Genomic DNA, 17,106 nt, shown 5'->3' with positions numbered 1-17,106 from the left:
GGAGTCCCCTGTGACAAGTTGCAGAAACTGCTGAAGGAGAGGGTGAATGGAGTCAGTTTGCAGAGGTGAAAGCCATCCAGCTGGCCTTGGACATGGCTGAAAGAGAAAAATGGCCAGTACTTTCTCTCTATACTGACTCATGGATGGTGGCAAATGCCCTGTGGGGGTGGTTGCAGCAATGGAAGCAGAGCAACTGGCAACGCAGAAGTAAACCCATCTGGGCTGCTGCATTGTGGCAAGATATCGCTGCCCGGGTGCAGAACCTGGTGGTGAAGGTACGCCACGTAGATGCTCATGTACCCAAGAGTCGGGCCACTGAGGAACACCAGAATAACCAGCAAGTGGATAAAGCTGCTAAGATTGAAGTGGCTCACATGGACTTAGACTGGCAACATAAGGGTGAATTATTTTTAGCCCAGTGGGCCCATGACACCTCAGGCCATCAAGGCAGAGATGCAACATATAGATGGGCTTGTGATCAAGGGCTGGTCTTAACAATGGACACTATTGCCCAGGTTATTCATGAATGTAAAACGTGCTGCAGTTAAGCAAGCCAAGCGGTTAAAACCTCTCTGGTATGGAGGACAATGGCTGAAGTACAAGTATGGGGAGGCCCGGTAGACTGACTTTATCACACTCCCATCGACCCACCAAGGCAAGCGCCATGTGCTTACCATGGTGGAAGCAACCATCGGATGGCTGGAAACATACGCTGTGCCCCATGCCACTGCCCGGAACACTATCCTGGACCTTGAGTGGGTAACTCGTGGTTCCGAGTTACCGGCTGGGCTTAAACCATGACAGTTCTTTGTGGTGCCCACCATAGGGCTCGAAGGGTTGAGATAATGACAGATCAGACCAAAGTGTGTCTAATCATATTTGTGATAAGCATTCATTGTTTCGGATTAATAGTCACTTGTCACAATGTTGATTTATTTGCTCTCAGTGTCGTGGTTGAATCCCAGCTGGTAACTTGGAACCACGCAGCCACTCGTTCACTCCCCTCCCTTCTTCCTCCTCCCCGCTCCCGGAGGGATGGGGAGGAGAATCAGAAGAATGTAACTCCCACGGGTTGAGATAAGAGCAGTCCAGTAACTAAGGTATAATACAAAACCACTACTACTACCACCACTAATAACAACAATGATAAGGGAAATAACAAGGGGAGAGGATACAATTATTCACCACCTGCTGACCGATACCCAGCCCGACCCGAGCAGTGATCTGGGCCTTCCGGGTAACTCCCCCTGGTTTGTATACTGGGCATGACTTCTTGTGGTATGGAATGCCCCTTTGGCCAGTTTGGGTCAGGTGTCCGGTCTCTGCTTCCTCCCGGCTTCCCCTCCCCCCTGGCAGAGCATGAGACTGTGAAAGTCCTTGGTCGGAGTAAACATTACTTAGCAACAACTAAAAACATCGGTGTTATCAGCGTTGTTCCCAGGCTGAAAGTCAAAAACACAGCACTGCACCAGCTACTAAGAAGGAGAAAGATGACTGCTATAGCTGAACCCAGGGGAATGGACATGGAAGACAGCTCATGTAGTGAAAGAAGATCAAGCAGGGTTATCACAAGAAACAGAGGAAGAGGCAGAACCAAAGGTAACCTCTCAATCCCTGTCCCTGAGTGAGCTGCAGGATATATGAAAATATTTCAGCCATCATCCAGGTGAGCACATTATCACCTGGCTGCTATGATGCTCAGTTAACGGAGCTAGTAGCCTGGACTCAGAGGGTTGGGCATCTGAGTAGCTGGGATCACTTTCTAGGGAAGCAGGCATTGACAAGGCAATTGGAAAAGGGAAAAAAAACCCTCAGCCTCTGGAGGCGACTAATGTCAAGCATGAAAGAAAGGTATCCCTTCGAGGAAGATGTAATACATTGCAAGGCAAGTGAATGGCAATGGAGAGAGGTATCCAGTACCTGAGGGAATTGGATGTGCTAGAGATGGTTTATTGTGATCTGGACAATGCACAGTTACCCACAGATCCAGACAGAGTCCCGTGCACACCAGTCATATGGTGGAAAGTGGTATGAAGTGCACCATTTTCATATGCCAACTCAATGGCAATAATGAACTGGAGAGATGTAGAGGCACCAACAGTGAATGAATTCAGTTGTCATCTCCAGCAATATGAAGAAAATCTCTCTTGCTTCCTACGGTCTTGTGTCTTGCCTGTGGAAAAGCTGTCTGAATGATGTGAGAAGCTTTTCCAGGAGTTCCATCAGCAAAAAGAGGATAGATCCTACTCCCCACATGTACAGACCAGCATCTCAGCTATTACCAGCAAGCATCCTTCTGCTCGAGAGGGAGGATATAGAAGATACACTCCATGGGGTACCCTGTGGCTTTACCTGCAAGAGCACGGAGAGAACATGAGGAAGTGGGATGGAAAACCTACCTTAATTCTGGAGGAACAGGTACATGAATTGCAAGGAAAAACAACCACAAAGGGGGGGTTGTCCAGAAGAGTTGTTGCTCCAGTCTCCAGTGGGCAGCTTCCCAGACAGACTTGGAGAGCTGACCTTACACCTGATCCTATAGTAATGAATTCTAATCCGTTTTTACAAGAATTAAGCGGAACATCCTATGACCAAAACTAGAGGGGCCATGCCTCCAGCCAGGTGGAGGAGAGGGACAACTAGGTTTACTGGACTATGTGGATTAGGTGGCCTGGCACCAGAGCACAGGAGTATAAGGCTCTAGTAGATACCGGTGCACAGTGTACCCTTGTGAGAAATGGTCTCTAGATAAAAACTTTGTAAAAGCTCAGGGTAGACACAACAGTGAAGCAGCAGCTAGCAAGTAGGCACACATAGCAAAAGCAGAATTTTGATTTATATTTCCTATCCCCTCCACAAGTTCTGTCCCTTGTTTCTCCATTGGTTGGGTACTCCAAGGTTTACAGCCTATCCGACGCATATAATCTACATGCCAACTGTCCCGCCTCTGGTTACACCTCCTCTTACTCGATTTTGTATGCCCCTTCCTCTTATTTATTTATCTATCTCCTTTTATGGTTCTATTTCATAACTCTCTGGCAGACATGTGGTACCCCAACTTACTGGTTTACTACAGAACCAGTTTGCACTGTCTTAGTTTCATAGGTTGTACAAAGATAGCATTCTTTTTAACCACAGAGTGTGTCTGTCACCCAAAGATGACATTATCTTTGACTACAGAGTGTGTCTGTTTAAGTCATGGTATTCAAACCCTTTGTTTCATTTCCTTAGTAACTTAGCCCCAGCCCCAATATTGCAAAGTCTTAATATTCCAAAGCCTTAATATTGCAAAGCCCCATCCCCAATATGCCAAAACAACACTGTTTCTCTTACAATTCCTCCTTTCTCTTATTTATACTGTTTTTGCACTTCTTTAAGGAATTGTCCCGTATGTCACTTCCAGTCTGCATAACATAGTTTCATGATTTTCTTCTGAAGATAAGCCGTCCGAATCGCCTTCACCTCTCTTTTCTTCTAACAGAAGCATTTTATCAGAGTAGCGTGGTGGTCCCATGGGCATTATTTTTATAAGGCTGTTTCAATAAGATGCTGTACAAGTCCTCTTACACATGGAATTATGCAGCATCCTATATCCCTTAATATTCCTGCTACTACAATTAGAGAAGTAAAAATTGATACCACCATTCCTTTCCATTTTCCAAACCAGGATTCTAACCATCCTGTTAATGAATTATCTATTCTTGAATTTTCAGCCAATTCTTCTGACGAGGTAGTGAGGCCTTGTAAGGCTCTGGTTATGGTTCCATCTGGTGCTGCATAGTTTGGAACACATGTGCAACACCTATTCCTTAGCATTATGCATACTCCTCCTTTTTCTGCTAACATGATATCTAAAACAATTCTATTTTCCCATGCCATCCTACTGGTAGCATGTAATTGTTCCTCAATTCCTTTTATTGTGTCCCTGGTATGATTTATAAACCTCTGCTGATTATAATAAATATAATTTATCCAAACTACATTTTTATTGATTGCAACCTACCAAAACACACACAAATAAGATTCTAACCCTGTTGCTATTTTATTCCTAGCTTTGTATTCATCAGGAATTCCTCGAGGGACTCCAGTTGAATCAATATAGATTTTTTCATCAGAGGCTCTTTCTAAAATACTTCTCTTTATGCCCTGAGGAGTTTGTTTCCCTCCCAAATGATAGGGTAAATGGAATTTCCAATTGAACAATTGTGCAGGTGCCCTTCCAGTTCGGAGGAAGTGTAGACCTTAGTATTTTTCCCCCACAATACCATCATAAGTCTGCTCTGGGAATTTTTATAGTTAAGTAGTTTCCTGCATCGTCCTCAGTCACATTTAGTAGATCCGCACGTCTCTAATTCTCTTAGATACCTGGTAGCATTCGCACCCTGTCGTGAGAGACAAGCTGTATGGTTACCAGATGCTGCGGAGAAAGTAGGAGGCACCCTGATGTCCTTGTCCCGCAGAGCAGGGAATAAGAGTGAGAGGGACTTACAGGTTTTGTTTTCCCAGGCAGCCTTCTCCTGGTACAGTGCGATTATGCACATCATTCCCTGTCTGTCTCAAGTCCATCCTAATGGAAAAGGGACTACCTGTGCTGTAGGTCGTCCTGAAGCACATGCATAGCAATTGCTTCTATTTAAACTTTTCACTGTATATTTGACCCGTTCTACCCAGGCATTTGTATTTCCATATCCTGTTTCTATTTCAAACGTCTACTTCAAATCTTTAATTTCAATATGCCTTTACTACTTTAATATTATTTGGTGGATTCCATGCCCCCACCGATGGAGAAATGGTAGTGTCCACAGGCTGGCCACATTCATTCCTCTTTGGCTCCCAAACCACCATTCTAAATCTAGCAAATAGATCCCCTCCTATCACATCTGCCCCCAGGCCATGAACTGGTTTACTTGCCCACCAGCACTTGCAATGGCAAGTGCTATGGGACCACACTCTAAATCCCCACAGTCAAGACCCCCAAAGTCACGTGACCTTTAAACATCGTAATTTACTTTTTAGAGGTTTTCCCTAAGCATTGGGTGAGATCCACCCATTAAAGACAGTTATAAACCAAACATCACTCCACCCAGGACAAGGCAGTCCTCAGTATGTTTGGAGATAATACTCTGGGCATAAGTATTTATCATAACTGCTTAACTTTCTTTGCTCTTTTAGATCTTCACACTCAAGCACTTGACTGGCGTCAAATTGGATAGTTTGTGGATTTTGTTCCTTAATAATACTTATCTCCTTTTATTCCTGAAACAGTTATCCTTTGGTTTAATAATTTCAGTGTGCCTGATTAAGTGTGTGATTACATGTGCACATGTGTGCGATTAAGTGTATGGCTCCACATGTGTGTGATCATGTGTGCAAAGTATGCTGTGCCTGCATGGGGCTGCTGGTGAGCAGCGTTTTAGGAGCTGTGGCTGAGGTACAGCCATCTGATCAGCTTAACTGCACAAATACAAACAGCAAGTTGTGGAGCAGGCTTTTCTACTGCAGGGCCAAAGAATTTTCCTGAAATACTGTAAGTTATTTACAGCTTCCCCCCCCCCCCCCCTTCATAAGATTAGTGAGAGAATTTATTGTTCCTGAAAGTGAGGGATTCAGACTGCTGGTTAGGCCCGGCCACAGCAGAGGGAGGCAATGTGTGAGCCTCATGCATCCAGCCCTGCCAAAGCAGCTCGGATCTGACCTGGCATATCCACCCACCCCGCACCAGCCTTGGATATCCCCTGTGCCCAATGCATCCCACCCTGGCACTCCTGTGCCAGCATGGTGCTGGCAGTGGTGCAGAGTTGGCCTCTTTCCAGAGAGGCTGTGTCCATCTCCCTTGTCACCATCTCGTGATGCCCAACTGCATGTACACAACAGTGATCTAAGCATGGGCAGGCTTCTCTGAGCCCAGTGGCACTGCACCCACCATGACTGCAGATGCTGCACCTCCTGCTCATTAGTATTTTAAGGGGGTGGGTTATAAACTATTTGGTGGGAATCATATGGAGGGGGTAAACTCTTTAGAGGATCTCACACCTCAGGTTCCTCAGTATTTCCCTTAATTTTCTTGTTTGTTGCTTTTAAAGGGAACAAATGAACTGCAGGGAGGGGTAGAATTTCTCCCTCCTGCTTCACTGTTGATCCCGACCCGAGTCTCCCAGGAGACCTCTTACACTTCCCACACTCCCAGCATACCCAGCATGGTGCATAATCAGACTTTTCTTGTGAGAAAGGTTCCTTACCATTTACATTAAGATTTAAAGCCTGGCATACTCATGCTTCCTCAGCCCCATACTTTGGCCGAAAAATGGTTGGTGTCTGAATACTTTCCTTTCTCCATATTAAACAACAGTACTGTATCATCTTTTTCTTATCTTTTCCCTTTGTACATGTCTTTCCAATTTTTTTTTAACATCCTCCCTAAGGGACTTTCTGGAGGAATGTTCTTCCAGGAACGATTCCTCTCATCCCCTCTCTTTTCCTTAGGCCTATTTTTCTTATTCCCCATTCTGTTTGCTGAGACTTCCTTTCAACAAGTCCTTACACTTTGTCCTTCTCCAGCTGTATCCCTCATGGAATAACAAAAATGCGGATCCGGACTCCACACTAACTTCATACTTATTTGTATGTCTCAGACACACACGCAAGTCTCTCAGAACGTCCCAACGACCAAGATAATACTTATAGTCCAATTTTCTTTCCTTGGTCAGGAGTCGCCTGGTTGCTGCAGTGGTGCCTACTTTTTCCTCTATCTCTTTTTCCCCCTATGGTTCACTGGGTCTACCTTATAAAAATGGTCTCAGGATTTTAGTCAGTAGCTGCGGAACCCCCATCAACTCCACACGAGGTTATCATGGCCTGAATGAGGTCATACCACCAGTGAGTGCTGCCATACTGGGTATGCTAGAACTTCAATATGAACTGGAGTCAAAGGCAGCAAAATGGGATGCTGTTCTGCTGACAGATAGGGTATGCCACAAAGTGACCACACACTAGCAGTATAATATGCAGAGTTTACTAAACAAGCACACTAAAGCCAATAAGCACACTGAAACAAGCACACTAATGTGAATTAGGTAAATATCTCTCTATATATAGTGAATAAGTACAATAAAGCATATCAGAGATATAGGTATATAAGTAAAGTACCGAAGAAAGTTAGCAATGCATTAAATCATTACTGCATAGAAACAACAGAAATTAAGAATACATACATCACCAATTACCACTGAATCATCATCCAGGCCCACATTTTCAGCTGGGAAGCCCCGTTGCAGCTGATGCCAGGAGTCTCAGGTAACTGGGAAAGTTCCTACATGGTGTGTCCACCCATAGGTGAGGCTTCTCTCATGGCCACAAGAGTCCCGCTTTTATACCCTTATCAAAACAACCATCTTTATGCCAGATCTCTAATTACTTACTCATGGGCCCATGCAGTTTCTCATGATCTCACTGTTGTCCACTCTGAGAGCATTGACCAGGCACCCCAGTGTGGCCAAGTATGAAGGTCATAGAACAGCTGCACACCTATGTTTTCCTGTTTCTTTCTGAAAAACTAGAATGATGAACATAAACATGTATACTCTACTGAATACACTGAGGCAAACAACATACTTTATTACGTCTCTCGGACATGAGAGGGAATTAAATCTCAGCTAGTTTCCCATCCATTACAGATGCCACAAATTATATTCATAATGCATTTTTGTCAATCCTTTCGGCAGCAGAGTGCAGGCCACAGTTCGCTTTTACTTGGAGGGATGTCCAGTACACTTGGAACTGACTGCCCCAGGGGTGGAAACACAGCCCTACCATCAGCCATGGATTGATCCAGACTGCATTGGAACAGGGGCAAGCTCCAGAACACCTGCAATACATTGATGACATCATCGTGCGGGGTGATACAGCTGAAGAAGTTTTTGAGAAAGGGAGGAAGACAATCCAAATCCTGCTGAAGACCAGATTTGCCATAAAACAGAGTAAGGTCAAGGGACCTGCACAGGAGATTCAGGTTTTGGGAATAAAATGGCAAGATGGATGTTGCCAGATACCCACAGATGTGATCAACAAGATAACAGCAATGTCTCCACCAACTAACAAGAAAGAAACACAAGCTTTCTTAGGTGTTGTGGTGTTTTGGAGCTTGCACATCCCAAATTACAGTCTGATTGTAAGCCTCTCTACCAAGTGACCTGGATGAAGAATGATTTCAAATGGGGCCCTGAGCAACAACAAGCCTTTGAACAAATTAAATGGGAGGTAGTTCATGAAGTAGCCCTTAGGCCAGCAGGGACAGAGCCAAATGTGCAAAATGGTCTACACCATAGCTGGGGAGAATGGTCCTACCTGGAGCCTCTGGCAGAAAGCTCCAGGGGAGACTCGAGGTCGACCCCTCAGCTTTTGGAGGCGGGGATATAGAGGATCCGAGGCCAGCTATACTCCCACTGAAAAAGAGATACTGGCAGCCTATGAAGGGGTTCGAGCTGCCTCAGAAGTGATCGGAACTGAAGCATAGCTCCTCCTGGCACCCTGGTTGCCTGTGCTGGGCTGGATGTTCAAAGGCAGGGTCTCCTCTACACATCATGCAACTGAAGCTACCTGGAGTAAGTAAGTGGGCTGCACTAATTACACAACGAGCTCGAATAGGAAATCCCATTCATCCAGGAATTCTAGAAGTCATCATGGACTGGCCAGAGGGCAAAGATTTTGGGATGTCACCAGAAGAGGAGGCGATGCATGCTGAAGAGGCCCCACCATATAATGAACTGTCAGAGAGTGAAAAGCAATATGCCTTGTTTACTGATGGGTCCTGCCCTATTGTGGGAAAGCATCAGAGATGGAAGGCAGCTGTGTGGACTCCCCTGGGACAAGTTGCAGAAACTGCTGAAGGAGAGGGTGAATCAAGTCAGTTTGCAGAGGTGAAAGCCATCCAGCTGGCCTTGGACATGGCTGAACGAGAAAAATGGCCAGTACTTTCTCTCTATACTGACTCATGGATGGTGGCAAATGCCCTGTGGGGGCATTCATACTAGAGTATGAACAGCTACAGCTGAATTTGCGAAGTATATTATAGTCTTTTATTTCCCAGTTCATCCTGAAAGGATATTTGTGAATTTTTCATTATACAAATGTGTCCTGGGTTCGGCTACTAGAAGGTAGGGAAGCCAAGCAGCTGCGATCACTTCCTAGGGAAAGAGGAATTGACAAAGCAATTGCAAAAGAGAAACAAGACCTCAGTGTGGAGGCGGATCTTGGCAGCTGTGAGGGAAGGGTTCCCTATAAGGACGATGTTATGTGCCACTCAGCCATGTGGACCACTATAGAGAGAGGCATCCTGTCCCCGAGGGAATCAGCCATTCCAGAGATGATCTATCACAAGCCAGAAGCTGGGAATGCATACATAGATCCAGATGAAGTGGAATGTACACAACCCATGTAGCAGAAACTTACGCTGTGCCATCATCATATGCCCACTCATTAGCATCAATGACCTGGAGTGAGGCAGCACCACCAACAGTGGATGAAGTGACTTGTCAACTCCGAGAATTCAAAGACAATCTATCTCACCCCTTCCATCATTTCAGCTGTGGAAAAACTCCTGACCCAGGAGTTCAAACAACTGAGAGACAATTTATCCGATCTATCCAGCTCCCCACGCGTACCAACCCATGTCTCAGCTATTAACAGAAGGCGCCCTACTGCTCGAGAAAGAAAATATAGGAGGTACACACCACGGGCCACCCTATGGTTTTACCTGCGGGATCACGGAGAAGACATGAGAAAGTGGGATGGAAAACCTACCTCAGTTCTGGAGCAACGTGTGCGTGAACTGAAGAGGAGAACAATGGTCAAGGATGATCCTCCCAGGAAAGCTGCTGCTCCAGTCTCTGGTGAGCAGTTTCCCAGATGGAGTGAAAGAGCTGATTTTACTCCAGCTCCTGTGATAAAGAATACTAATCCCTTTCTACAAGACAGAAGTGGAGAATTTTATGATCACTATTAGAGGGGCCCTGCCTCCAGCCAGGTGGAGGAGAGGGACAATCGGGTTTACTGGACTGTGTGGATCAGATGGCCTGGCACATCAGTCCCACAGGAGTATAAGGCTCTAGGAGATACCGGTGAACGGTGTACCAGTAGACTGCCTCAGAAGAGGGTACTTCAAAGACCCAAAAGGGTACCGATGGGCTTTTGGTATAGCAATGGTGGTTGCAGCAATGGAAGCAGAGCAACTGGCAACGCAGAAGTAAACCCATCTGGGCTGCTGCATTGTGGCAAGATATCGCTGCCCGGGTGCAGAACCTGGTGGTGAAGGTACGCCACGTAGATGCTCATGTACCCAAGAGTCGGGCCACTGAGGAACACCAGAACAACCAGCAAGTGGATAAAGCTGCTAAGATTGAAGTGGCTCACATGGACTTAGACTGGCAACATAAGGGTGAATTATTTTTAGCCCGGTGGGCCCATGACCCCTCAGGCCATCAAGGCAGAGATGCAACATATAGATGGGCTTGTGATCAAGGGGTGGTCTTAACAATGGACACTATTGCCCAGGTTATTCATGAATGCGAAACGTGCTGCAATTAAGGAAGCCAAGCGGTTAAAACCTCTCTGGTATGGAGGACAATGGCTGAAGTACAAGTATGGGGAGGCCCGGTAGACTGACTTTATCACATTCCCATCGACCCACCAAGGCAAGCGCCATGTGCTTACCATGGTGGAAGCAACCACCGGATGGCTGGAAACATACGCTGTGCCCCATGCCACTGCCCGGAACACTATCCTGGACCTTGAGTGGGTAACTCGTGGTTCCGAGTTACCGGCTGGGCTTAAACCATGACAGTTCTTTGTGGTGCCCACCATAGGGCTCGAAGGGTTGAGATAATGACAGATCAGACCAAAGTGTGTCTAATCATATTTGTGATAAGCATTCATTGTTTCAGATTAATAGTCACTTGTCACAATGTTGATTTATTTGCTCTCAGTGTCGTTGTTGAATCCCAGCTGGTAACTTGGAACCACGCAGCCACTCATTCACTCCCCTCCCTTCTTCCTCCTCCCTGCTCCCAGAGGGATGGGGAGGAGAATTGGAAAAATGTAACTCCCACGGGTTGAGATAAGAGCAGTCTGGGTTTTTCCTGCTTCAGGTAAAGGCAAACCCACTCATGGGGTTGCTTTTGCTCAGGGACCTGGATATACTTCGTGGGTAATGTAAGAGAGGATGGAAACTATTTCATTATTGCCAGAGAGAGGTAGCTGCTTGGCTGGAGAAGAAAGAGTTAAAGAAGAAGCAAAGCACACTGCGTGATTAAGCAGAGCAACCCAGCTGGACAGGAGTAGGAGAACAGAAAGATAAGGAACTGGTTATTCTGGGACTGTTTGTGAAACTACGAAGAACGTTGAAAAAACCATAACTGTAAACCACAAACTAAACATGATGTGATAAAGTAGTTTGGCATAAGAGTTGGAGCAATAGGCTAAAGATAGCTTTGCTGGAATGGTATAAAAGTTAGAGCAATAGGCAATAAAGTAATTCGCTGCATGAAGATGCTCTGAGTCTGTGCCTTACATATGCCACAGGTAATGCGGGAAGATGGGGAAGTCCGATGTGTACCTCAAGGGGATTTAATTTTGGGGGAAAACAGCCAATGAACTCAATTGTATGCTGTTGCATTCTGTATAACACTTCTATATCCCACCAGCTAGATGCCCATCTCCACCACTCTGAGCTTTGAAAAGAAGATATGTGCTTTCATGGTTGCCAGCAGAGAATAAAGTCATGGGAAAATCCAGCAGCAGCAGACCCGTCCTCACGTCACCATCGACTGACCCCAACTTCCCTCCGATCATCACCCCAACAAAGAATGAACTTTGATGAAACCAGATGAGCTCAGCTGGGCTTAAACCACAACACAGTATCTACAAGGATGCTGGAGAGGGACTCTTCATTAGGGACTGTAGAGACAGGACAAGGGGCAATGGGTTTAAACTTAAACAGGGGAAGTTCAGGTTAGATATAAACAAGTTCTTTACTGTGAGCATGTTGAGGCACTGGAACAGGTTGCCCAAGGAAGTGGTAAATGCTCCATCCCTGGCAGTATTCAACAAATATCAGCCAGGATTCTGGGTCTACATCAAAACTTGGACCGAAGAATCCCTTCAAGAAAATGGAAAGGAACGTATCTGGTATTGCTGGCAACTAACAGCACCGTCAAAGTACAAGGAGTAGACACGTAGATTCATTACAGTTGGGTTAAACCCTCATTGACACCAGAATGGACTGCCGAAGCCACCAGACTGACACGTCTAAAGCTGACCAGGCATTGACTGTGACAGTGATTGTGATTACTGTGATTGCTTTATTTAGATTTGCAGGGGGCTGTGAAGCAAGCTGACCAAGTGATAACTTGATCCTGAAATTGATACAGGGGTTTGAGAAAATGCATCATTTAGCTATAATTATCTGCCTGTTTACCTTATCCTCATGCTGCAGAAGAGCTGATCCCAAGGGGTATAATTCCCCTAAATCTCTCAATCATAGAGCATTTTGAAAATTTGATTAAAGCATTGAAAGCAGCAAATGCATCCTACTTTTTGTACAAAGAACAGGGCTGTAGACAAAGAGGCAGTGATGTACTACAAGATATGGGTCATTGGAGACCAGGAGACAATCATGCGGTTTTTGGAAAGGGAGGTCATCAACAATGTCCTAAAGGGTCATGAAACTTAAAGGTGGAATTTTAACCTTTGCATTTCAGGTTTCAGAAGGCCAAGCTGCAGGCTTACTGTCACTGTGTGTAACTAATCAAACTACGATTGGAAATCTTACTGCCCCAGAATGTGAGTGCCTGAGAAACCCACCCAAAGGGTGGTCTGGACCTTTAGAAGGAAGTTGGGAATATTTTGGGAAACCAGAATGGTGTTTAAATTGGGGGATAAAACCTGTGTATATTAGTCAAAAGTGGAAATGCAGGACTCTATAAGAAGTAATGTGACTCTCCTGAACGAAATACTGACCATAGCCAGAAATTTTTAAACCCTTCACTAAGGATTGCAACAAGGAAATACCCTCACCTGGGTATACAGTATGGGTAACATCAGATGGATATTGAACCACTAGGTTTCACTTGGACACAGTAAGCAGACATGTAACCTTATGTTTCCTGGGTTTTGGTGACACTCTGCCACACAAGCAGTAGAAAATCAATGCTATAAGTGCTGTGCATAAATGGTAACTGAGTAACACGAGGCACATTTTCCATCAAATATAGAATCATAGAATCATAGAACAGTAAGGGTTGGAAAGGACCTTAAGATCACCTAGTTCCAACATCCCTGCCATGGGCAGGGACACATCCCACTAAACCATGTTGCCCAAGGCTCTGTCCAACCTGGCCTTGAACACCGCCAGCATCCACAACCTCCCTGGGCAACCCATTCCAGTGCTTCACCACCCTCACAGGGAAGAACTTCTTCCTTATATCAAACCTGAATCTCCCCTGTTTAAGTTTGAACCCATTCCCCCTTGTCCTATCGCTACAGTCCCCACAGGTTCGTGACCATTTGAGGAACCTGAACATACACAAATCTATGGGACCTGATGAGATCCACTCCAGAGTCCTGAGGGAATTGGCTGATGTAATTGCCAAGCCACTCTCCATGATATTTGAGAAGTCATGGTGGTCAGGTGAAGTCCCTGGTGACTGGAAAAAGGGCAATAGCACACCCATTTTTAAAAAGGGCAGAAAGGAGGACCCTGGGAACCACCAACCTGTCAGCCTTACCTCTGTGCCTGGGAAGATCATGGAACAGATCCTCCTAGGAGCTATGCTAAAGCACATGGAGGTGATTCGAGACAGCCAGCATGGCTTCACCAAGGGCAAATCCTGCCTGACCAACCTAGTGGCCTTCTATGATGGAGTTACTACATCAGTGGACAAAGGAAGGGCTACGGATGTTGTCTATCTGGACTTCTGTAAAGCCTTTGACACAGTCCCCCACAAAATCCTTCTCTCTAAACTGGAGAGATATGGATTTGATGGGTGGACTGTTCAATGGATGAGGAATTGGCTGGATGGTCGCAACCAGAGGGTAGTGGTCAATTGCTCAATGTCTGGATGGACACCAGTGACAAGTGGCATCCCTCAGGTGTCCGCATTGGGACCAGTACTCTTTAATATCATCAACGACATAGTGGGATTGAGTGCGTCGTGAGCAAGTTTGCCGATGACGCCAAGCTGAGTGGTGCAGTTGACATGCCCGAGGGATGGGAAGCTATCCAGAGGGACTTGGACAGGCTTGAGAGGTAGGCCCATGCAAACCTCATGAGGTTCAACAGGGCCAAGCGCAGTGTCCTGCACCTGGGTCAGGGCAACCTCCAGTATCAATACAGGCTGGGGGATGAAGGGATAGAGAGCACCCCAGAGGAGAAGGACTTGGGGGTACTGGTGGATGAAAGTTTGGACATGAGCAGGCAATATGCACTTGCAGCCCAGAGGCCAATCGTATCTTGGGCTGCATCAAAAGAAGCGTGACCAGCAGGTCAAGGGAGGTGATTCTGCCCCTCTACTCTGCTCTGGTGTGACCCCGCCTGGAGTACTGTGTTTAGCTCTGGAGTCCTCAGTACAGGAAAGATGTGGACTTGTTGGAGAGGGTCCAGAGAAGGGCCACAAAAACGATCAGAGGGATGGAACACCTCTCCTATGAGGAAAGGCTGAGAGAGTTGGGGTTGTTCAGCCTGGAGAAGACTCGGGGGAGACCTTATTGCAGCCTTTCAGTTCTTAAAAGGGGCCTAAAGAAAGATGGGGAGAGACTTTTTAGCAGGGCCTGTTGCGACAGGATGAGGGGTGATGGGTTTAAACTAAAAGGGGGGATTCGGGCCGGATGCAAGGAAGAAATTTTGTACAGTGAGGGTGGTAAAATCCTGGAACAGGTTGCCCATGCACCATCCCTGGAGATACTTAAGGCCAAGGCTGTATGTGGTTCTGGGCAACCTGATCTAGATGAAGTTATCCCAGATCATTGCAGGGGGGTTGGACTAGATGAGCTTTCAAGGTCTCTTCCAACTGAAACTGTTCTATGATTCTATGTTGTGTTTCTCAAATCTGCCTTTTTTTTTTTCCTGTTTAAGTTGAGAATTAGACTGGTCTGTTCAGCAGTTATTTATTTGGTGCGCACTTTTCCCCTGAAAAAAAGGACTTAATCTTACTTGCTCCCATGGGTCTCTCCATTGTAGATTAAATTTCTCACCATCTATTCAGTCCTTTATTTGTCTTCCCATGCAAATCGTGGTGAACAGCAGCACCCAAAATGCTGGGGTGGTTCCAGACAGTGGCTTGGCGGCTTGTGTGATGATCCTGACAGGGGAGGTGGTGTCACAGTGCTCTAGGCCATGGCGAGGGTGTTCCCCCTTCCTGCTCCCTCATAGTGCTGCCATCCCCTGTATCCCACTGGGGTGTGCTGGTGACAAACCCATCAGTGATGCCCATTAATGTCCCTGCCATGTTTGCCAAGTGCTTGCCCCTTAGTTAAACTGGTTGAAGGGTCCTGTCGTCTCTTCCTTTGATCACAATTAACGCTTGTGTTCAGATTTGCTTTTTAGAGGAGAAAAAGCAATGGTTTATTTTCTGCTGGGGTCATACTTTCTATTTGCGTTTGCAGCTTTCCTTTCCTGGCAGGGGTAGGTGAGTTGTGCCTGTTCACATACCCATTAAAATGCCCTAAAGGGCAACTCCTTTGGCTGCCTTTGGTTTTGTGGTTTGTTGCTGTCTTTTGGGGGTGTTTTTCTCAGAAGGTGATGATGAGCAGCTGCAGTTGATCCTGTAGCTTCCTGGAATTTGTACTTTCCTGATGACCACCTGAAATGTGTTCAGAAGCACTGCCGGTGCTATTTCCCAGGGAAAAGAGAGGGATTTATCAATGCCTGTGCATTCCATGGCACATTGTAAACAAGCCTGGTGGCAGCTGTATATGGGATTGCCAGCAGCAGTAATCATAGAATCATAGAATAGTTAGGGTTGGAAAGGACCTTAAGATCATCTAGTTCCAACCCCCCCTGCCATGGGCAGGGGTGCTGTCCTGGGTTCAGCTATAGCAGTCATTTTTCTCCTTCTTAATAGCTGGTGCAGTGCTCTGTTTTTGACTTTCATCCTGGGAACAGCACTGATAACACCGATGTTTTTAGTTGTTGCTAAGTAATGTTTACTCCAACCAAGGAGTGGTAGCAGTAGTGGTTAAGTGTTATACCTTAGTTGCGGGACTGCTCTTATCTCAACCCGTGGGAGTTACATTCTTCCCATTCTCCTCCCCATCCCTCCGGGAGCAGGGGGAGGAAGAAGGGGGGGGGGGGGGGGAGTGAGCAAGCGGCTGTGTGGTTCTGAGTTACCGGCTGGGCTCAAACCACGACAGTTCTTTTTTGGCGCCCAACGTGGGGCTCGAACCCACGACCCTGAGATTAAGAGTCTCATGCTCTACCGACTGAGCTAGGATGTGAGGGCGATCTGGCTGCGACATCTGTCACCCCATTGATCGCCAGGGTTGATTCGGCTGATCTGGCTGGCTAGGCGGGTGTCCCCTTCCTCCCTCACCGCTCCACGTGCATCCCTCCCGAAGCTGCGCGCTCGGTCGAAGAGGACGACCTTGCCCGATACAGGCGGTACCGTTCATCGGTCACGGGTATACGGTAGCTGCGCTACCCTGCTAGAACCTCCAAACAAGCTCAAGGTCCAGTTGTAGGAGAACGTAGGGTAGTCTGCAGTATAGAGCACATTTTTCACATCTGGCCCGGCCCGGCGTGGTCCAAGGGCTACTGCATGAACTATTTCTCGTTTAATTTGTTCAAAGGCTTGTTGCTGCTCAGGGCCCCATTTGAAATCATTCTTCTTCCGGGTCACGTGGTAGAGAGGGCTTACAATCAGACTGTAATTTGGGATGTGCATTCTCCAGAACCCCACAACACCTAAGAAAGCTTGTGTTTCTTTCTTGTTAGTTGGTGGAGACATTGCTGTTATCTTGTTGATCACGTCTGTGGGGATCTGGCAATGTCCATCTTGCCATTTTATTCCCAAAAATTGAATCTCCTGTGCAGGTCCCTTGACCTTATTCCGTTTTATG

At 46.4% G+C, this 17,106-nt stretch overlaps 1 non-coding gene across 1 annotated transcript; it reads right to left on the bottom strand.

The window, feature by feature from the left end:
• Positions 1-16,413: 16,413 nt before the first annotated feature.
• TRNAK-CUU lies at positions 16,414-16,485 on the bottom strand. Its single transcript has one exon. It is a non-coding gene; the product is annotated as a tRNA-Lys (tRNA).
• Positions 16,486-17,106: the final 621 nt, after the last annotated feature.

The sequence above is a fragment of the Strigops habroptila genome, chromosome W (assembly GCF_004027225.2).
Source record: "Strigops habroptila isolate Jane chromosome W, bStrHab1.2.pri, whole genome shotgun sequence".
NCBI classification, from domain to species: domain Eukaryota; kingdom Metazoa; phylum Chordata; class Aves; order Psittaciformes; family Psittacidae; genus Strigops; species Strigops habroptila.
Note: the sequence above shows the minus strand (reverse complement) of the source record. Positions and strands in the feature narration are given on the sequence as shown.